The sequence below is a fragment of the Rattus norvegicus genome, chromosome X (genome assembly GCF_036323735.1).
Source record: "Rattus norvegicus strain BN/NHsdMcwi chromosome X, GRCr8, whole genome shotgun sequence".
Taxonomy (NCBI): domain Eukaryota; kingdom Metazoa; phylum Chordata; class Mammalia; order Rodentia; family Muridae; genus Rattus; species Rattus norvegicus.
Window position 1 is genome coordinate 28,032,085 of NC_086039.1, and position 23,984 is coordinate 28,056,068.

At 36.5% G+C, this 23,984-nt stretch overlaps 1 protein-coding gene across 1 annotated transcript in view; it reads right to left on the reverse strand.

The window, feature by feature from the left end:
• Positions 1–20,965, reverse strand: part of Mid1 (midline 1) — a 374,802-nt gene extending 353,837 nt beyond the window's left edge. The window contains exon 1 of the mRNA XM_017602142.3: positions 20,298–20,965. The gene's annotated coding sequence lies outside the window, so the exon portion shown is untranslated. The remainder of the gene's footprint in view (positions 1–20,297) is intronic.
• Positions 20,966–23,984: the final 3,019 nt, after the last annotated feature.

Below are 23,984 nucleotides of genomic sequence, written 5' to 3' on the forward strand. Positions count from 1 at the left end.
ATGGCCCATCATCCCATATGAAGATCAACAGTGTCAAGTAACCTGGACCCCTGGGAGCTCCGAGAAACTGAGCAACTGACCAAAGAGCATACACAAGCTGGTTCAAGTACCCTGGCATAAATAAATCAGAGAGCTGCCTTGTAGAAGAGGATGTGCCTAATCATGAAAAGACTTCATGCCTCAGGCTAGAGGGATATCAGGGGGAGTGGCACCATCTCAAAGATCAAGGGGAGGGGAATTGGGGTAAAGAATTCTGTGAGGAGGACTAGAGATGGGCAGCATCTGGGACGTAAATAAATAAAATAATTAAATAAATACAAGAGTTAGTTTGTATTTCATACAATGATTCTCTTCCTCCTGATCTGGCCAACCACTAGGATTTCCTCTGATCTTCACCAAAAGATTCTTAGGGAAAACTTAGATGTATTACCTGTTTATTATACCTATTTATACCAGGCTCTCTGTAGCTCTAAATCTTTCAGGCTAGAGTAGAATCAGCCAAAAAAATTGATCAAAGATATCATTTAAGTGTTCCTACTAACTATTGAGCTTAACAGCTTCCACTTCTGGGAAAGTAATCTATATTCTTTGTATATTGCTGCCTCTCTGGTTTTAGAGGTTAGAGTCAGGCCTGTGACTTCAATTCACTGATAGATTTAAGGCAAGACATTGGTTTTCTGTTTGGTCTTCTTTTATCTTGTTGAGTTAGCAGAAATCATGACTCCTAAATTCTTTACATGTTGGAATAATAACCAGATGTGTCTCATGTTATTATATTTCAGATTTATGAATACATTACATTCTTCTCAACTAGAATAATATATGAATCTGGAGATCCAGAATTCCAGTTATCCAAAAGTGTTGCTCTCATGACACTTAAGTTCTTCACATTATCAATCAGATCTTATTATGTGAAACAAATAAGAAGTACATCAACAATTACTTTTGGAAATTCTAAATGTTAATGTAGTTAAGTAAAATATATTTCCACAAAGCAGTATAACTTTCAGTGAGCCGAAAAAGGAAATGGAAGGTTACCTCAGATCAAAATGATGAACAGAACAGAATTATTTACTATTTAGAAATGAGACTTTTACTTAGAATACTCATTAAAAAAGATCACCTGTGAGAACTTTAATGGAAAGGCAACAAGAAATGGTTTCAGTTTCTGTTGCTATATGACAAATCATAAAAAGTGAATAAATGAAAGTATGTTTTATGAGTTTGTGGGAATGGAGGCTTGAAGATAGGATATACTCTACTAGTCAATGAGCTCTATGCTTGAGGACTCACATAGCTGGAATGAAAAGACTGGTAAGCCCAGGGTTTTATCTGGAGTCCTTTTAAAAGGAACCACTTCCGAGGATATTCTAGCCATTGGTGACTTTGGCTTTGTGAATTTGTAGTACTAAGGTTCCCATTTACATTCATCTGTCAATTATATGCTACTTTTCTATCCTTGATATCCATCCTTAAAGCCAAATATGGTAATCAAAATTTTTTGTAGTTCTGATCGCCCCAACTTTTGTCCTAGTCAAAGTATGTACTCTACTTGTAAGCTTCACAAGACAATGTTACTCCTATAAGGACAATTTGTTTATTAAGATAACGTCTACTGTTTGACATTATGCAAACATTGGAGCAATATTTCACTACCTCAGGTCCATTACCAATGATATCAGCATTAATGTGGGTCTTCTTCAGAGGCATCATAAAATCTTCATGCTTTAAAAATTTCCTTTGCATGAGACATCTAGAAAATTCAATGCATTTCAAACATTGCTAAGAGCAGGGCAGTTTAGTATAAATGAAGAAATAGTAAGGTTGAAAGACTTCATCCACAGTAAATTCAACCATGCAGAGGACATCAACAAGATTATTATTGGACAGTTTGGGTTGGTGGATGAAAGTGGATGAACCTTATCTCTAAGCAACTATGAATTACACAGAGGGGAAAGTCTACTTACATATGCTTAAAACTTACTGAGTGTTAGATTTTTAATTTTTTAGTGTATCTGGGAAAAGGTGGGTGACAAAGAAACTAAGTGATTTAAGCCATGGCACCTACTAAAACAAATGTACAAATTAAAAAAAAAATTTGAGTTGATCAACAACATAAAGAATTGTTAAACTTGTTTCTTCTTTTTCTGTGTTTCACTTTCTCTTTCTCTTTCAGTTATGCTGAAAATCTTTCTAGACCAGAAACTAGCTTAAAATCAGCTTCTTCAGTCTTCCGACTGAGCATCACTAAGAAGGATACAAGTCACATGCAGGCATGAACTGCTCATTTCAGTGTTGCTCTGTCTGGAAGATTGGAGAACTCCTAATTCTGGATTTTGTGTCCTCTCCTGGAATAGTATAACATTGGACATAGTTCTTCTGGCTGTCAGATGTACATGCTCTGAAAGGAGTGGCATGACAATCCTATCCAAGGCCCCACTGAATCAATGTGTAGAGTTAGTCATGAGCCTGAACACTTAGAAAGTTCAGCAGTGATAAACAGGCTAGTCAGTATTTTTTCTTTTTCATGTTTCCCCCTTATGTTATAATTTCAGTACAGAGTTTGTCTTTTATAACCTAAAGGGACGGAAACACTTTCAAACATCAATTGGCCTGTTACTGGAGACTAGTATTAAACCTCCTGGGATCACATCAATCTGCAGGTTTCCCCGAGCACTTCAGACACATTTCATACTATAATTGAAAAAGAGATTTGATTCATATTCCATTGTGCCAGAATCTCCACTCAGGTCTCCTGACAGAGAAATCTGGGCAGTAGGGATATGGACTAGTTTTTTTTCTTAAACCTCACTCCACAGATGCTTACAGAGAAACTGAAAAGATGGGGATTGAGAGATGTTTATAAAAGAAACCAAACTCTTCCTTGCAGATTTCAAAATCAGTTGAGGGATGGGCAGCACAGAGAAATAAAAGAAATTGGAGCAATGAGAGGACTCCTGTGTTGGAACAACTTGGATTGGCATTTGTCTGATCCAACATTGTAGGTTCTTGATGTACAGGTTCACTGTATCCTCTCAAAATCCATAAAGGCAGACATATTTACCTTGCTTGTTATCAAGCCCAGAGAAGTGAGTGACTTGCCCAGGTTATATAGCTGGCAAATACCAGAGTGATGACTTGAACTTGATCTGACTCTACCTTGCCATAAGATGTCATTTTTTAATGTGTTTTTCATAAGAAACGTAAACTGTTTTGTTCTCTGTAAACAGACAAGCATGCCTGAGTTTATGGGTTTGATGATTCCTCCCAAAGGACTGAATATATGGATAAGCTAAGACTCCTGGTATTGATTCACACAGTGACATTTTCTTATGCATTTGTTCTTTAGACTGTAGACATTTTTCCCCCTCAGGAAATGCTTTGATGATAAGATTATCACTGATCAGAGGTTACCTTAGTCTAGAAAATTCTAAGTTAACCCACCAAGTGCAAGGCTAGGCAAACTGTTCTGTAAGATCTTAGTCCCTAGTTTTGCCATAAGACCAGCAATCCCATTGCAACTACTAGGCTCTGCTGTTGGGCTACGAAAACTTCCAGATACAATAATATGAACTGAATGGGTGTAGCTATGTTCTCATAACACTTTCTTTATGAACACTAAAGTTGGAAATTCATATTACTTTTACCTGTCATAAAATAGTACTTCTTTTGAAGCTTTTCAAACTTGGAAACAAAAGAACCATGCTTGTTCAGGCATCATATGAAAACCGGCAGAGAAACAGATTTAGCCAGTGAGCCATAGCTTGCCAAGCTTTGTAGTAGGGAATAGCATTGCATTTTATTTTACCCTGTGTATGATATGGTTCCCTTTCAGAAAACTTACAAAAGTAGAAGAGCCATTGAAATTACTTAGGGAACACTATTGCATGTAACTTTAAATCACATTAACGCAAATTGTTGTTTACTGGGGTGGCTCAAAAGATTATTTCCTATATTTATTTTAGTAAATTTTATTAGTTGTGTATAAGTGTAAATGTGTGTATCTCTCTCTCTCTCTCTCTCTCTGTGTGTGTGTGTGTGTGTGTGTGTGTGTGTGTGTGTGTGTGTGCACCTGCATGCCACAGGATATGCTGCTTTTGGTGTGTATGCCTGGGTATATGTGAATCTTTGTACCTGTGTGCCACAGGGTGTGTGTGGAGGTTAAAGGACAGCTTATTGGAGTTGGTTTTCTTTTTACTATGTGACTCCTGGAGATTGAGTTTGGGTTGTCAAGGGTAGCAGCAAACAGTTTTGCCCACTGAATCATCTCAATAGCCACGGATGTTTTTTATGAGAAGTTTTACTGATATAATTGAAGATCCATATGCAGTTTCAAGAAATAATATAAAAAGGACACTTAACCCTCTTTGCTCAGTTTCTCCCTATATTTTAATGTTATTTTATATAGCTATACTACAACATCACAACCTGAATACTGAAACAAATGCAAGCCGCCAACATTTCTAAGACTTTAAAGGGTTTCCTAGTACTGGCATGTGAGTGTATATGTACATACATGTGTTTAGCTCAATGTCGGCAAAGCTCCCTTATATTTCCCTTTTAAACACAGTCATCTCCCTCATTTTACCAATCTGTACACCTAGGCAACCGCTAATTTTTTCTATGTTTAAAATAATTTCTCAAAAAAAAATAATTTCTCCCACCAAGTCAAATTAATAGAATCATAGATTATGAAACCATGTAGCACTGGCTTTTTTAAATTCATGATAATTCACTGAGGATCCATCAAGGTTACTAGACATATTAACAACCCATTCTTTTTCATTGCTCCATAGTATTCTACAATAAAGAGGCATCAAATTTGCTTAACCTTTAACTTGTTGGAGAATATTTGGGTTGCTTCTAGATTCAGGGTAACATAAACAAAGTTTATATTCATGTTTGTGTACAGGTTTTGGGGGGACAATTTCATTTCTTTGAAATAAATGTTAAAGCATGTGTTTCAGGCAGGTATATATGTACATACATATGTTCATTTTAAAAAAAGTATTTGGATATATTTAATACATTTTAAAAGACATTGCCACAAAATCTACAGAATAAAAAATGCAAATAAAATATTTTAAATTCCCTGTTATGTTGTATTCTTATTTCACCAATTCAGAAATTCTAGAGTAGAGAACTGAACTGCTCTTAGAAGTGTGGGTCACCAGAGACAGAATAGTCAGAACAAAAAAAGAAAGCCACTTCTCCCTCTCTTCTCCTCTCCTGTCCTCCCCTCCTCTCCCCTCCCTTACCTTCCCCTCTCCTCTCTTCTCCCTCTCTCCTCTCTCATCTCAATATACTGTACCCTTAAAACTGCTACAGAACAGAACTGCCAGGAATACATAGCTTCTCATCATGAAAGAAAGAGCAAGGGTAACTTGGCTTTGGGGACTTTATGAACTCATGTTCTTCCCATAACCTCCCTTGATGAATCCTTGTGAAACTGCCTCACAGTCAAACAAGCAATGAAGGAGAGCAATGTGTGAATGTGCAAACTAGAGTGAACACGGCAACTGGAAACTAAATTTTTGACCACAGCAAACAATCCTCATTCATCAGGCCCCCAGATTCATACAGTTATGTGGTTCCTAGTTGCCTGAACTGATAAGAGTGTTGGTTGATTAAGTTTGATAAATTCTACTTTTTCAAATCTTAATCTCACCAGAAAATTTGCGAATGAGACAAAGAAAACTTCACTTAATTTCTACCTTACATTTGGTACTCGGGTTGGTCATTTCACTGTCTACCACCATGTGTTATTGCATACCATAGTTCAGTCTTCTTCAAATATGGGAGGTGTTGCAACAGTGTCAGTATATCTGACACAAACACTACAAGAGTTTTCACATCAGCAGCATCCTCATCAACTGTAAGTATGTTAGACACGTAGACTGTTGGGCCCCTATCTCAAGACCAGCCTAAGAAATTTCTGCAGGAAAGGCTTAGAAGTCTGCTTTTCTTCCCTAATTCTCACTTGGAGATTCAGAAATTTGCTATTATACAGCACTGTCTTCAATCACCTCAGAACTTCACATGTAGACAACAGAAAAATTGATCACAGAGTATGAAATAATGCTAATAAATCCCCAATAGCAGGACTGAGGGGATGGCTCTGCAGTTAAGAGCAATGTAGCTTTTGCAGAGGACCCAGCTTCAGTTCACAGAAACCACATGGTGGTGTGTAACTACATTTCCAGGGTATCCAACACACTTTTTCCAAACACTACAGAGCACATGGTATACATAGATAGATGCAGGCAAAACACTCATAAGTAAAAAGTAAAATAAAAAATTTAAAAATAAAGAGTAAGATATTTAATTTTCTGTTAATTACCAGTCATTCTGAGGTCAATATTTATGTAAGCATGTGTCAGAATTCTTGTTTCGGGTATTCAACAGATCATACATTTCTTCATGCCTATTATGCTTGATATGTTTGTAATGAAATTGTTTAATTTGGGCTTCTACTTAGCACCTATTTAAAATTCTTTATCAAATCACAATTTCCTTGGGGGCAGGAAATGTATGTCCCCATAGCCTAATAAATAGGTGTGTAATAAATGGCTGTGGAACAAATGAGTGGATTATATTTTGTATTATAGTTGTTTCATCCAATATACAGTGTATTTTCTTGTTGGCAAAGACTGGATTTCTCTCATGCTGAATCATTCCCAGTATATTTAAATTGCCATGAGACATTTCCCTACTTACTATGTTTAAAGTTATTACTATTCCATGTCAATAACTAAATCAACAGTGGGCATTACTCCTATTTGCGTGTGGGAAAATCTAATTTAGAATGTGGCATGCTGTATATCATTTAACAGACATTACCTCCAAAATGGCACTTAAGAGCATATTTAAGGTGATCCATAGGTGAGCACAGGTATCTCCACAGAACCACATCTTATTGAAATGGTTCCATAAGGAGAATGTAGGAGAAAGACAGCAGTGGATACCCACCCAAGTGAGATGACAGGCCTCAGCTTCTGCAAACTGACTCTCTCCTTTCTTTCTTTCTTTCTTTCTTTCCTTCTTTCTTTCTTTCTTTCTTTCTTCCTTCCTTCCTTCCTTCCTTCCTTTCTTTCTTTCTTTCTTTCTTTCTTTCTTTCTTTCTTTCTTTCTTTGTGTCCTTCCTTCCTTTCTTTCTTCCTTCCTTTCTTGTACTCAAGAAACAAAATTATGTGACCTTACTAGATAATTCAAATTAGACAATGAAAATAGGGCCATGATAATCTGTTGGTGTTGATCTTTCAGGATTTTCTGAACTGTTAGCTATTCTGTGGGATTGAGTATAGAACATATGAAAGATGAGAAGCCTCGAAGGATCAGAGATGTGAAAAGGAAAATACAACATCCACGCTCGAGAATATAAGACTGTGTTCTTTAATTTTTATCAGAAGGATTGAAACTGATTGTTTTTTAGTAGTCCTATGTTTAATCATTTCAGAGAGATAGATATAACTGCCTTTGAACAAAATAATCAAACAATAATTTGTCCATGATTTAGATACTTAAAAAAATGAAAAAGTAAAAGTGGGTGGGTATGTTTCAGCTAAGTAGACTTAACAATACAATGCATTGCAAAATTGCTATAATTACTGTTTTCAGATGAGGTCAACTTGGTTTTCTTTTACATAGAAAGAATACTTCCTCCAGAGTAGCAGAAAGAAGAGATGGCCACAGACACTAAATTCTTTCATTCCGCATTACTGCCATCTTTGTGTATTTATAGAAATAGGGTTTTGTTGTTGATTAAGGGTTTTGCCCTATTGAAATATGTCTTCAGGATATGTATATTTTTTAAATGACTAACATGTTTCTAATCCAAGAGGAAATATAAAACCAGACTGGGTGAAACATCATCTTCCAAACAAATTTTAACTTTGTGTTTAATTTGTTCAAGCATTTTTACAGAGAATTTGTCTTCAGGCAAAACTTTTAAAAATTAGTTTTGAGCCAACATATGTTAGAATGATTGCCTGAAATCACTAAATATTTTAGTAGCATTAACTTAAATTCACTTGCAAAATATTTTATATGTAAAACTTCAGTCAGGTCTAGTATAGGAAAATCCTTTGAAGGTATAAAGCTGTTCATTCTGAATTAAATGAGCAGAGTGATATAAAACAAATGTTTGCCTTTTCCTTTATTAAGTCATTGTTTCTATGTATTATCAATCCATTTCCTTGGCTATGTTAATGGACATTTTATGTCTTACCTAAGTCTACAGGTCTCTGAAGGAAGTCTAAACAATCCTGAGTGATTTGGAGTAAGAGGACTATTAACAAGTTCAATGGGCTTTTTCTCTCCTAGACGTGGTATATTTTGCCTGCTTTGTCAAGAATGACAACTTCTTAGGGCTATCATTTATCAAACACTGGACATTCGCTCCCTCTGTGTTCACTCAGAGACAATATTAGCCAGGATTTCCCAAGTATTTACTCTGCTTGGAATATTGTGTTTACTTCTAATTTAGTCTTACCATGTGCCCTGGAGAAGATGATGTTGAAAGGCTAGGGAGTTAAATGTTTCCCATCCAGCTAGCAAGTGACTCAGTCAAGATTCTAAGATGTCTTTGTAGCTGTAAATAATGTCATACTTCTAAGTATTTCTGTGCAACCTTAGAGGGCATTAAACAGTGAGTGATGGTAGCTGTGACAAACTACAGACTAGAAAAACATGGTGAGTTACTTTCTTACACTTTCCTTTGACTGGAATAGAAAAGTGTGTGTGTGTGTGTGTGTGTGTGTGTGTGTGTGTGTGTGTGTGTTTCTCTCTGTGTGTGTCTGTGAACATGTATGGGTGCTTTTGCACACATTCGCATATATGTGTAGGTATGGGCACATATATTGTGCCTTAGTGAGCTTGTCTGAATCAGAGGACAACCTACATGAGTCAGTTCTCTCCTTCACAATAATGGGTCTAAGAATCCAACTCAGGTCATCAGGCTTGGTGGTAAGTACTTTACCCATTGAGCCCTTGTCAGCTCCAGATGAAATAAATTTAAATTCAAATGTACTATGAGAATCTTTACTCATGCCCCTTTATTTTTAACTTATGGAACACAAAATCTTTGTCTTAAACAGTACACAGGAATTGTTAATTTTATTTGCAATTAGTGACTTCAGATTTCTCCACTGCATTCTTTCCTTTCTCAGTCATGAGGCAATAGATGCTTTTTCCCCAGCTCTCTAAATGTTTCCCTTTGGGACATGATCTTTTTTTCTTTCCCATTTTCATAAATGCAATATTCAGGGAGAGCAAGAAACACATAGATGTCAAGTGGAAAGAAATCATTCCAACCTCACATATCCACATGTATTCTCTCTGCACTCTCAAAATCACCCAATGAGTTCTTGTCTTAATTCTCTGGCAAGTCTCAAGAACTCTCACAATCCTCAAATTAGCATCTTCCAAAATTCTTCCCCTAGGAAATCCCTGGAAACTTCCTGGCTCCTTGCAATCCTAGGACCTGAGTAAGCACCTCATTTTCTGGCATAATATGAAAGTGCTCTTCCAGATGGATTATTGGGGAATATTTTACAAGTTGTAAGACCCAGTACGCAGAGTCATGTCCTCCTGAGATTTTCTAATTATTGGGCTGAGGGGAGTTGTTTTAGTATTCATTACACCTAAGGCCAATATTTGCTCAGATTTTGAATCATATTTGATGGTGTTTGTTTTTCATATACTAGAGCCTTCATATCATGGAGTCCCATGGCTTTAGGCCTTCATTCACTGTAAAAGTAAGACAAAATTGCTGATGAAAGGGGTCCTGGAATACACCCAGTCCATTGGAATGAAAATGATAGACCTGGCTGTCATGAAACTTATCTGTACTGGACACATGAATATACTGGAGGGCAAGCAAATTGCTCAGCAGCCTGTCAGGACAAGATAAGTGCATAAAGAAGGCAACAGCAAAGCCTTTCAAGGTGAACTGAAATAAGGAAATCCACACAACTCTGGTCGGCGAACAGAAAAAGAACAGGTAAGTTACCTTGAGTCAAATGTACTTTCTTTTGACTTGATGTGACAATGTAAACCTATGAATCACACAACCCCCAAAGATAAAGAATTTTACAACAAGCAATATCTGGAAAAGGTCAGAAGAGTAGAAAATATAATCTTTGTAATTTTTGTGTACCTAAAGGGCCAATTATTAAACAACTATAAAGTGATCATTTCAAGGAAACACTAAAAGAGTCTTTAAAAATAGTCAGTAGATTCCAGTGATTTACGTCATAAAGCAATAGACTATCTTAAGTAACACATGGACAATAAAAGCAAGCAGATGTTTGTGCTCTAGCGAGGGCACTAATGGAAGTGCTATGGCACTGTGTCAAAGTGAAGTTTGCCATCATCTGAATTACCCACTAGAGCTTTAAATAGAGCTGCACAATTGAGCCAACAACTGGTAAGCTTTTCCCAGCCACTCTGAGCATTATTCCTTGATGCAGGTAAGAATCAATAATTCACTGTTGACACACTATGTCAAAATGGTTTTCTGAAAGAGACCTTGAGATGTGTGATATATTATAATATGCAAACTTGTCCTAAAAAAGTTACCCACTCAGGGTACTGACTTATAAGCATTAAGTTATTGTGAGCAAAATCCCAGGGAGGTGGATTTGGGATTTCATGCTCCAGCTGTCTGGCAGTCACCAAGTGAAGCCCTGGTACTTAGGTAATGCTTAACAATAGAAATGGATCCACAGACCTCTCACCCTTTACTTCCCTTTCAGAAGTGTAAAGTGTTTTATAAATACTAAGCCAGGTGCTGTGGGTTTAATGAATATCTCTGAGGAGTATGGGAAGCACGTGGAGGATTAGCTTTTAAAGCCACCAGGCTATTGTTCATTGGCCTAGAATAGCCATTTACTAAGTCTGGGAGGGCAGACTCCTCTGAAGCATCTAAGAAGTCCTGGATTCTTTGTCACTCATGTTGGTATAAGGAAAAGACATTTAAAAAAAAGCAAATTGCATTTATACTCATATGGCAGAAGATTGGACAAGTACTATTATCTTCACAAGTCAATTTTACTTATTCTTAGGAACCTACAAATTGGCCAGGCAGTTTTGAATGTGAGATAACAGTACCCTCTTCTCATTTCTTCTTCTAATTTCTCAGCTTCTCTGGAGTGATGTGTTCTTGTTGCTAAGTTTTCCTTTTTATTTCTTCCTTCATTGACGTTTATTTGCTCGTTTCTTAGAATTTTAATGCATTTTCCCTGAAGTGTCTTTCCCATACTTTCGTTTGTTCTCTTTCATTTTTCTGCTTCCTGTGTTTTCAGTTTTCTTAAAATATGTGCCCTCCCAGTTTTATTGATCCTTTCATCCCGTACCTCGTTGCTTAGTGGGATTTTGCTTCTGTGTGGTAGCAGGTGGGCAGGGGAGAGCAGATTTTGTTGCTTTAGCACCTCCCCTCTTGTAATAGTTCCTGTTTATTTCCCCTCCCAGCCTTGCCTCTTTGATCATCTAATTACCTCTAAGTCATTACATGTGGTCATAAAAAACATGCCACTTTCTTTTCTTCTTTCATCATTTTTTAGATGTTGAAAATAACAAACACTGATTGGAACTTTACTGTCAAAATCATTTTAAATGCATTGTCATATGTGTAATGCATACACATATATAGCTATGTGTGTAATGTATACAGAAATGTACATAAATACATGTAGTGTTGCCTTAGCATCGATTGTGGCTCTAGTAGATAAAATAAGGGTGCTATCTAGGCACCCTTGGCCATAATAGAACTACAAAAGTCCTGAAAAAATGGGAGCCTTATTAAAATTTATTTTTTAAAAAGCTAAGTATATTTTATAACAAAAGACATGCTTCATTGAACTAATATTATATATTGAAGTGAGAAGGTAACTTTTAGATTTTTTGGTCAACAGCAACAAATTGTATATCACACACACACACACACACACACACACACACACACACACACACACACAGTGTTTTCCTTACAAGAAGGTGGGTCATATAACTTAAAACTTACATATTGACTTAGGCTACCAAAACACAACCTTGAACGAGTATAGAAAAAGATAAATCAAATAGACAAGTATATATAAAAGAGACTATTTAAGAGATAACTTGGGACATATTTTATTAGCTAATTTATGACCTATACTCTGTTAGCAGAAGCCTTCTTCCTCCCTCCTTTTACTTAAACAGACCAAGAAGCTTGATGGTGTGTAAAGCTCAGACTGTTATCTTTGAAAGAGCTTGACTCAGGAGTCTGGAAATAGAAGTTCTCACCATTTTTCACCAACTGTACTGTTTGATGTGACCTTCACCCTAGATCATTCTGCTGAATTTCTTCAATTTCTTCTGTCTACTAGCAAATGATTTATTGGCAGGTATCTGCATTCCTGGACAAAGTGAACTCTTTCTCTGATTTGACACTATCAAGCATCCTATTTTTTGGCAAAGCCAAAGCCAAGAGGATTTTTAAAATGTGAAAATGGAAGTCCCTCTGCGAGATAAAATTCAGATTTGAAATGAATGTTTCACAACACCCTTATAATTTTAAAGGCATTTGTGTCAAAATGGGGCATATAGAAGAGTAGAAATTACTGAAGGCTTGGAAGTAGAGGGAGTAGGAAGAGGAAGACAAACTTGCCAAACATGCCCAAGATTTCTCTTTTAGATAACCAGCTTCCAGTGTTCTTACTTACAAACCCACCTCTCAGCTAAATCCCAACTAGAATATACACAGTCAAATAACAAATACAGAAATTAAGAACCAAGCACAATCCAGTTACCTGAGAGTACATAGAGAAAACTCAAAATACTTCATCCAAATATTTTATAAATAAAATGACAGACTGGCAAGCCTCCCACTCTGTACCACTTACTTCTATATGAAAATAAGCACTCATATATAAAGAAACAACTGAATAAGATCTTGATAATTAATTCAGACATTTTAATAATTCAGTGACTAGTAAATGTGGCTTGTATCTGCATTTATGTATAAGTGTTAGTGTAATTGTAAGCATTCACTCAGGTCTAACAATGAAAACCACATCAAAAGAGTTAAATAACATGTGCCAAGAACAATGGGAAATAAAGGAGCAAGACAGTGGGAGAATATTGCTAGTGACTTGCATCTGGCAATGCCCGAACACCTGCAGAGAGAGGGGGTGCTAATATCTGTAATCTATAAAGCTTAACCCTTTCCTCCCCATCAGCTGCTCATTTTCTGGGTTTCCTTTTCCTCTAGCTGTGGCTTTCATCGTCTAATAACTTGCTTTTTAAAGAATACTTAGAACCTAGAGAGGAATTTCCTGAGGCCAGACAGTGGAATTACAAATATTGTAGAAAACGTTTTCTGAGAATGTTGGAAGAATAGAATGGCAAAATCTTCGCACAAATCCTGAAGTGAACATGAAATTAATCATGTGCCCATCAGTTAATGTAAACTCTTGGGTTAAACGTCCTATGTCTTATAGTCCATTTTACAAGTGATAAGGAACCTTGGCCGAAAATGTCTAGCTTGTTCTTTTATGGTATACCTTCATCCAAGAGGAGAAGCTGAAGTGAAAATGAAAGAATTCACCAAAGAATTGAAGGTAATAGCATTTCTGTATGTTATTACCAAGGAGAAATCTTCACTTTGGAAAAGTTATAGTGTTGAATTCTCTGCTGCCATGCCACACCACACCACACCACACCACACCACACCACACCACACCACACCATGCCACCCCTATTCTACACCCAGGAAATTACTAATCTCCTTTCAACTTGCAGCAGTAGTAAACATGTGGGATTATGTTAACTCCTTCCTAAGACTTCCAAGGAATAACTACCTTGCATCTCTTTTAATTCTACCACCAACCCTTATTGTAGCTGTTCAAGGCATAATTTTTTAACATATCCTCTGAGACATTGCACCATAAAATTCAGTCTCAAAACTTATACCTTTTCTTTTCCACTGAGGTACAAATAATTAATTTTCTGTCCCAAATCCAGGTGACCTTGCCTTACTCTCAACTTTAAAGATACTACAACTATGTCTATAGTTATGTAAACTAAATGTGTCATGGAACTTTTCTTTTGCATTTTCTTGTCAGTCACTATTTCCCTGTTCAATATTTTAGTCACCTCTGAATGATATCAACTCTGAAATATCATTAAAATTTCTCTCTCTTCACCTCTGTCACTATAGCACTACTATATGTAGATATCTTCTTTCCCAGGTAGCTTTCCTTGGTCCTGTTTGGTCTACAGCAAATCACTCTGGCATCCCTTATATCTGATCTGTTTTCTATGTTGTTGCCAATGTGGATTTTTCTAATGACAAACGTCACTCTGATTAGCTAAACCTTCCTATTGTGATATTATGGCACATGTGGCTCCAGATTAGATGTAACACCTTTACTATTTGCTATGTTATAGTTTATTCATGTTTATTTCATATGATAGAATATTATCTACATAAATACAGGTTCCACTTAAGCCTTAGACTGTAAGGTGATAAACATTGATATGTGGACATTAAGTATTCCCTTTGCACATGAAATTTGAAACTACTTAAGAGGTTTACATCACCTGTAGTTTTCATTTAATGGATGGAGAAGAGACAGATACAATCTTAAATATTCATCCTAAATATGCCTAAAGGGGTGCTTTCAATAAATGAAGAACAAAGTAGTTCCAATATAGATTCATTTTTTTTCTTTCATAGGGGCATATAATTATAAAAGATGGTGTCATAAATTTGGTGACAAACTTCTAATATAGGGGGCACTTGATCTACATTTCATGAATATCTTCATCACTCAAGAACCATATGGTTCCCAATTGTCTTAATAAGGAGGAAAGTCTTGCTAAGGCATATCAGCTCAACTGGGCTTGGAAGCCATGTCACAGTAAATGTTTTCTTTTCCTAGTATAGGATGTAGTACATGAAGACCTTGGAGGTATGATTCCATGAGAACAGCTAACCGTAGATACCCCTGAAAAATCATTAATGAAGCCAGGGAGACTTTTTTTTAAGGAAACTCTTTTGTTGTACTTGTTTTCCAGTTGATTTTCTAACCTTTCCTTTCCTGTTGTTGCTTCTGGAAAACTTTCAAGCTATTAAATCAAGTAAGTAGACATGAAGTAAGGATTTTCTTTCCTTATAAAATATGTGACTTTGGGAAAAAAGGCTTCAAAGTTCAGATAAGATAGACTACTATAGACATCATTAGATGAAGACCCTTAAACACAAAACCTTGCAGGGTGTGATGGCTATTCATGGTTGTCAATATCTGAAAATAACTGAACTCCAAACACTTAGCTATACCTGTGACAGATTTGTCCTTAATTAAATCATTTGAAGTGGAAAGACCTACTGCTCTTCTGGCTCTTTGAGTTGAGAAGATACACCTTTAATGCAGGTCTTTTGAAGTGGAAAAGCCACCTTTAATCTGGGACACACCTTCTTCTGGCAAGCTATATAAAAGACATAGGAGAAGGAAGTTTGCTTTCTCTTTTCCTGCTTGCTTTAGCTCACACTGATAAGCTTATTCATTTATTAGCATTACAGCCTACTTCTTCAGGTTCCTGGCATATATTGAAAACCCACTGGGACATCCAGGTTTTTGGATTGAACAACTTCAAGGACTTTCCATTAGTAGACAGTCATTTTAATACTAGCTGGATCACAGCCTGTAACAACCCAATCTCTCTCTATATATAAACAAACAAGCAAAAAGGACCTAGTATAGACACTAGAAGTTTCCTCTTGTATCATGAACCACAATTTTTAAATTACTTAAGTGGGCTATCAGTATATTCTTGCTTCTACTTTTTTAATCCTACCATTATTTAATGGAAGACCCGTAATCTCAGTTCTGAACCCACAAATATGTATTGACTGACTGTATGCTCGGCATTATATCACATGAGTTCACAAACATGAAGACTTTCAATATGTGTAAAATAATAAAGGGCACATCAATATACCTGTAGATTTCTGACTAAATCAAATCCCCAAGAAGTTTAAATCACATGTCCCAAACCATTGTCCACAGCTTCAGAGCAAACTTGGGAAACACTACCATTGTTTTGTTTTTTTAACTTTGAGCCAAGGTTATCAGTGAGAGTAAACTTGTTATATGCTCTCTGGTAGTTTATACACTGCTTTCTTTCCTAAGGCAATACATGTAGGTGAGTGTGTCAGTGTGGATATAAATAACTATACAATTAGATACTCAAGGGGGAGAATAATTTTGGCTTAAATAGCCAAGGCCTCTGTTGCAGAACAATACCTATAAATAATACATTTCCTGGCTCAAGCTCTTTGACAAAAATTCCAATTTTGTCACGTGTTAAAACTCAAACTGTCAAATTGAGGAGGTTCTGCTTAATTTCATTTCTGTCTCAAGTTGAAACAAATGAGAAGCAACCCACAAGAGAGTGTGAGCATACTCTGTCACACACAAATCAAAGCATCCTAAGAATGCTGTATTCCCCTGAGCACTGGAGTCTACTTTTATTTGTCTTTTAAAATGAAGATTAGCATTAACTAACCCCTTTCCATTTAAGGTATAGGTTCAATTGTTTTAAAGTAACGGGAACAGTTGCTCTTTTTACTTCACAAGAAGTGTTACTAGAACTCCTACCTTAATGACTTCCCAGGGGGTGCTGAGTATCCAAAGCTCTTGTCTTACCTAGTGTTCTAGAAATGCTTCTTCTCTGTGTTGTGCCCTAAGAATCCTTGACAATCCAAGAGAAAACAATTTGCTATGCTGATGATGGAATCTAGGGTAGTTTGTATACCAATCAAACTCTCTACCAAAGAACCCAAACCCAGAATGACATAGTAGAATTGTAAATACATTAACAAAATATAAAGTGCTTCCACACAGGAGTACCTCTGCCTTTTAGGCATGCCCGGTAGTGAGATTATAGTGGTTTCTTCCCTCTGTCAGCATATGAAGCTCCTTGACGTCTACTTGACATAATCTTATGTGGACCTTATTTGGTTATTTAAATCTTTTTACCATGTCAGTTAACTGTCCAGAACCTAGCAGTATATTTTACCCTTGAGATAGGAAGTTCTGACTTATAGATTGATCAGCATAACAAACGGAGTAACTAAACGACTTAGCATTAAACTACATTTCACATGCTGTGTACCATTCACATTATGAGATTTCTCTTTACATGGATGCTATCTGTTTCAAGGAGACACAATAAAAGTTTATCTGTCTCTTACATGCATGCATTTCCTCAGAGTACATAAAATAACATAGGACTTCATAAAGTGTTTGAATATTATTTGTTGGATGAATATAATGGGATTTAATAATGCAAGTTAAAAATGGTAATTGCTGTCAAATGGTAGGCAGATAAAGGCCGAAAATCCCAACCAAAACAGAATAATAGAAGGAATAATCAAACGCTAGCTACAAAAACAATCCATCAAAGGCTAGAATAAAGCACACACACACACACACACACACACACACACACACACCACACTGGGGAGGGAGAGGGAGAGAAAGGGGGAAGAGGGAGGGAGAGAAAAAATATATATATCTATATAAAAATGCAGCTGAAGTTAAATGAGATAGACAGGATTTGAAAAGTCCAATAATCTCAGGGAATGTAATAAAAATTAGAATATTTTTCTTGAATTTTAAGGCAAACAAATTTGTAGCATTTTGGTTTTCATAATCAGGATCATGAGCCTGAATTGTCATTGGCAGTTTCCTTGCCTTTAGACATTATATCAAGTATAGAATATGATCGAATTTGTCTAGTATATTAGAAAAACTGAGGTATAGAAATTGTCTTCAAGGAATTTTGCATCTAAATCCAGCTTTCTGCCCAAGATACTAGGAGTATAAACAAAGAAGTCATGTCTGAAAGCCATTCATAAGCAGTGCTAGGCAGCCCATCTACTGGCCAACATTTTCGTAAAGAATGCCCTAAGATAACAAGATACCACCCCAAAAGAGGCCATTAGTAATTTTGTAGCTAACTATACTTTATAGGGCGCACATCACACTTCTTTCAGGAAATCACAACTCATGAACACATCAAAATTCTTAGAAGACCTATCTTCACCATCCCCAGAACCCAAGATTTTTTTTAGCCTTTTTGTTTTTTTCAAAAACCTGGAAGGCTCTGACCATCTCATAGTTCTAAGGGTGCTGCTAAGTGGTTGTACTCTTCACACCAGAACATAGCATCAGTAAATTGGAAAAGTTAATGTAAAACTATAGCATCCTGTTTTAGATTGGAAGATAATTTGGACACTAAATGAATTCAAGACATCCACATGGAACTCTGATAATGCCAAAGTATCCCATTCCATATTCAGTATTGTTACCCCTAAGTGAACTTATGAGGAGCCGGAGATGCATATATTACTCTATAGCTAATACTTCCAACCATCTGCAGCAACTCATATGTCACTGGCAAGGAAGTTAAATGTGAAAACAAAATCCTTATGAACACCCTCACACTCTGTGGCCCAGGAGACTTTTATGTCTTCCTGGTTATATCTTCCCTTGGCTGTTAATGTAAATAGCACATAATAACAATGTACACATCAACTCACAGTATAAACGGTAGTCATGCCAGTTGATTTGGCTTGGGGCCATCTAATTGGTAGCATGGTGAGACAACCTGGTATTAAACCATCTGCTATTAAGTGTATATTTTAAAACAGTGTTTTGTGTCTCCTGGGTTAGTCACTCCCACTGATAGCTGTACAATATTAACACTCCCCCCTTTCTCCCTAGCAACAGTGTGCATATAACAAACTTTAAATATTTGCATTGTCCCCTCACTGCTCTTGCTTTTTTAATAAAATGTCTCCCATATGATAGACCCCCCTTTTCCCACTGCTTCCTCATGGTAGTGAATAAGCAGCATTTAAATCGTGTTATTAAACATGGCTGTATTGTTTAGCATCAAGGACCCTAAGTAAAACTGGCCAGAGCTTTTGTTCTTAGGAATAGTCAGATGCCAATCTCTTTTAAGACAATAACCTCGCTATAAACAGAAGAGCAGAATACGAGTTTTAATTATCAACAAAAAGTGCTCATTCTGTCAAATCTGATTTGAGTACTTACCTTAATATTGATTTAGGAAATTAATATACTATTATCACAAATCTGCAACCTCATTGCCACCTGTTGCAGTCAGTAGCACAATCCCGCTACACATTTTTTTTTAGGATAATATATTGTGCGTGACAGAAAAAAGACATTTATTTGAAAGATGAGCAGTCACATCATGTATCAAAACTCTCCCGAAATAACCAAAATCAACAAACCAGTTACCCTTACAAAAATAAAATTTACAAATTTATACCTTATTGCAAATCACTTTTGACAAGTAACTTTCATTTCAAATATTTTACCTATGCCTCTGAAGTTGGGGGAACCAGTTCTTCGAACTCCTTTCACAGTTACCTTTTACATTAGACTATTCTGAAGTGTAACTAAAATGTTGCTGTAAGTTTGCTAAACACTTTCACATCCTCGTATTTAATTATAGGCAGACTGAGAGTTTTATGTATGTGTAGAGCACAGCCAGTTTTTAACTCAGTTGACAGCAGTGCCCTCAACATAATGCCTTATTTATCACTTGCACTTTATATATAAACAGCCACATGCTAGTTGTCAAAATGCAAAAGTGAATTTCTATATGTTGTCTAGAACAAAGGAGGCAGCTCTGTTGCTTTCTCTCCTCAGTGTCTCAGAAGGTGTCCTTTATTACATATACAGGATGCAAGTGTTTTGCTCCTCGGGAATGAAAAATGTTACTTCAGCCTGCCTTGTTTAAAATGATAAATTCTCTTTCTGCAGACTATCACCCTGCCTGTGGATTTAACAATTCCTCTTAGATTTACTCTTACTTCCTTGGGGACTCGGCATTCCTCTGAAAGCACCCCCAAACTCATCTGCACTGTTTCAGAGTGCAAGAAAGATGAGAAAGTTTGCTCTTCGCGATGGTCTGGTAACTCTTGCCCAGTTTTAAAAAAAAAGAAATCAAGAAAGAAAGAAAAGAAAAAAAAAAAGAAAAGAAAAAACACTTTCTGGAGTGTCTAAGGTGCTAGGATTATAGCTTCAGTGGATTTTTGATGTGCAAAGCCGGCAGAGAAAGTTGGCTGGAGGTATGGGGAAGCATTGTGTTTATTCAGGAAGGATCTGTGGGGTTAGAGGCTGAGCAATGCCTCTCCCTCTGCTTCCTGGGTGAGAGCAGCGAGGCGTGCCCCTTAGCAGAAGCAAGCAAATAGAGAAAGAGAGAGCAGTAAGACTCACCGGCTTCCCCATTTTTTCCCAGGATCGTAGGTTTGTTTCTCAACTGGGAGCTGGAAAAGGCAAACCTGTGGGTCCTCCAAGGAGGCTGCTCCAGGGCAAGTACGGACTCTGCTCTTCGCCTCGGATCAGCTGAATGGCTGGGGCGTTCAGGAAGCTTGCTCTGTCCAGCTGGGAATCGCTCCCCCTCTCCAGGGTGTGTGCTTACATGCCTCTCAGTCAGAGAAAAAAAAAAAGCCAAACTCAGGTCAGCCTAACAGGTTTCCTTATATAGGTAAACATGAATTGCATTCCTGGTGAAAGAAGTTAACTAAGAACCCCCGTAACCTAGTTAACTCTATACATGCCAGAAGGGCTCTGTCAGTTGGCCTGTAGAGGGTTTGGTTGCAGTACAAAGGGATTTGTGGGATTTAATTAAAATCATCTTTATCCTGGCAGTCTGCAAGAAATTGGCCCTTTTAGGGTAACAGAGTATTTTATATCATGCACTGCGACCAGTCCTATATTATCTGAAGGTAATTGTAAGAAGGAAAAAAATCAAAGTCTGGAATATCATAATTTGTCTTTCATGATTTTAAAAACAGGGCAATTACTTTTGAGATTATTTTCAATGAAGTGAAACGTGACAGAAAGGGAGTAAAAAGAGAGTAAACTCCTGCAAAACAAGGCCTTATTTGAGCCTAGCAACTAAGAGTCATTTAACTTTCCCAGATCTTTAGTATATAATAAAATATAAACATTTGATGGTTATTTGCTTTGCAATGCAATACTGGCAACTGTATTTTCGATCAGTGAAATATCAGATAATTATATCTATGGCAGTAATAATCCTCCAAACCCCACATTTTAACATGATATTTGATTAATTCAAAAAAGAAATAGGACTTGTGAATTTGCATGATTACATGTAACAATTCTAAGCAATTTCACAGATTTAAGAAGATAAGAAACACATCTTTGGATGAAATCTATAGATGGAAGAAGGCCTAACTCAGGTTTGTAATACAGTTTAAAATATGATACATGTAGACGTTCCAATACTTGACTCTTTCTATGTTCTTCTGTCTCCTAGTAAGTAGTAATTCTTTTTCATTTTAATCCATTCCACTAAAGACTTAAGAAGTAGAGATGTAAGATTTTCCTATGCTTTTTATGTAGATGAAGATTGTCTAATAAGTATAAGCAGTCCTTTAAGAATCACTTTGTCATATCGTGTACACCAGCTGACTGCCCCTTGAGTAGTGACAACCTTATTAAAAATACCTTGGTGCTGTTTTTGTTCCCTGCTTCAGAAAGAGAAAATGGATGTTGTCATGCCACTGAAGCCAGCAGCAATGCAAACTGAGCACCAAGAATTTCACTAATTGAACAGTCAAGAAGAATAGCTTTGAACAGCATTTCACTTTGAGCAAAGGCAATCACTCTTCTTATCTCTGTAGGAATGTGTGCATATTTTCCTTTTCACAATAATCAAATAGGTTCAGAAAAGTAAAGTGATTATCGCACAACATCTCAGAATCAGGTTTTGGTAAATCCCATTCCCCAGATCTTCTTGAATTTAATTTTGTTTCTGATAAAAATCATTTGTTAAGAAACAGCAAAGTATTAGAAGGGCACTTTCCCATGTTCAAATTTATTTATTTATTTATTTATTTTTTTGACCAGCTTGGTCCTTTTTTTAATGATGAGCCCCAAATTAAAATATTTTTATTTTTCCAAGTGAATAAATATTCATTTAAACTAACTGTTCCTCGAACACAGTGGTTTCTTAACCTTCCTAATGTTTCGACCATTTAATACAGTTCTGTATGTTATGGTGACCCCCCCAACCATGAACTTTTTTCATTGCTACTTCATAACTGTAATTTTGCTACTGCTATGAATGGTGGCAACCCACAAGTAGAGAATCACAGCTCTAACACAATCCTTTGGGATTTGAAGATCTACAAAGACATATATTATTTTAAATCAGGAGTACTTAATAAATTAAATTCAGATATTATCCTGTGGTTGTTTTATAGTACTTGATTTTTGTTCCTTCAGCCAATAACAAGTACTTACTCTATGTCAGGACCTTGAGCAGATCTCCCTGGGGAAAGACACTGCCTGAGAATATCCATTTACATGATGAAAGGCATCTTCTATGATTTTTTTTACTTTCTTTTTTTTTAATTTAGAGAATACTTTATTAGTTTTTGTAATCAAACCCACGTATATAAGACCTTACATATTTAATACAGTGTGTTACCCCTGTACAAATGGAAAAAACTTAAGTTCAACATTTCTAGACCAATATGGCTGTTAATTTCTGTACAGTGCCAACTCAACACAGTAAACGGGGATACTTTTTTCGAAAGTTGACAGCACAGGTAAAGTTTCAAAAAATTCAAATTATATATCTGTATATACATATTTATATTTATATAAAAAGACCAATAATAGCAGTGTGTTATGCATCAACAGCAGCAACAGCTTTTCCAGGTTCTGCAGTCATCTGAACAAAACTGTAGAGACATCCAGCACACTCCATTAAAAAAAAAAAAGTAAAAAAACAAAACCCGAGAAAACAGCACAGTTCTGTTACTCTTGTGGTACCTGGCACCATTTTTTTTTTAAATTAGCTTCTCAATCATCATCTGGAAAGAAAACATTCTGAGCAACATCATTAAAAACAGCTCTGATAAAGCACGGTCACTACTACGTATCATAAAGCAGGTACAAGCTATTTTACATCCACAGAGGTATGATACAGTACTGTCCTACATCTATAATACTAGAGGATACAATTTAAAAGGCATTATTTGAGACTTGATTCTACTTTTCCAGCAGAGGGCCCAAAGGATGGTGTGACACAGCTTTGTAAAGAAACATACTCTAGACAGGATTTCCTTTCACTAGTGGCACACTTCTAAGGATTCATTCTCTCCATGAATGTCAGCTAAAACCGTTATTAAAAAAATGAAATATCCCTAGAACAAAACCGTATAACCACCGGATTCACATGAAGATGACCTAGTGGAGACAAGCTGGACCTCACCTTACCAACAAGCTATCAAATCTGTTATGTTTAAACAGTGAGACCTCCAAGGAAGGAGATGCCAAGTAGTGCTTCAAAGCTTCGGACCACAATCAAACACAGCATCCTTTTCAACAGAAGCAGAAGCTCATCTGAATATGCTCATGGATGCTGACATCAACATTTAATCATCTCCTCACTCATCCAGGAAGAGGGGGAGATCAGTTACTACTGTACTTTATTGTGTTCAACCAAATCACCATGTTACAAAAATAGCAAGCTGCCATAATAAAAAATAAGGCTCCTCTATCCGGCACCAGATAGCATCATTTTACTTTCAAGCCTAGAAATTGCACACTTGTATATAAACCAATCGAAGATGAGGATTGAGAGTTCATCTTGGTGGATTTTTCCTTTGATGAATATGAAGTGTCCTTCCTTATCTTTTTTGATGACTTTTAATTGAAAATTGATTTTATTTGATATTAGAATGGCTACTCCAGCTTGCTTCTTCTGACCATTTGCTTGGAAAGTTGTTTTCCAGCCTTTCACTCTGAGGTAGTGTCTGTCTTTGTCTCTGAGGTGTGTTTCCTGTAGGCAGCAGAATGCATGGTCCTCATTGCGTATGCAGTTTGTTGATCTATGTCTTTTTATTGGGGAGTTGAGGCCATTGA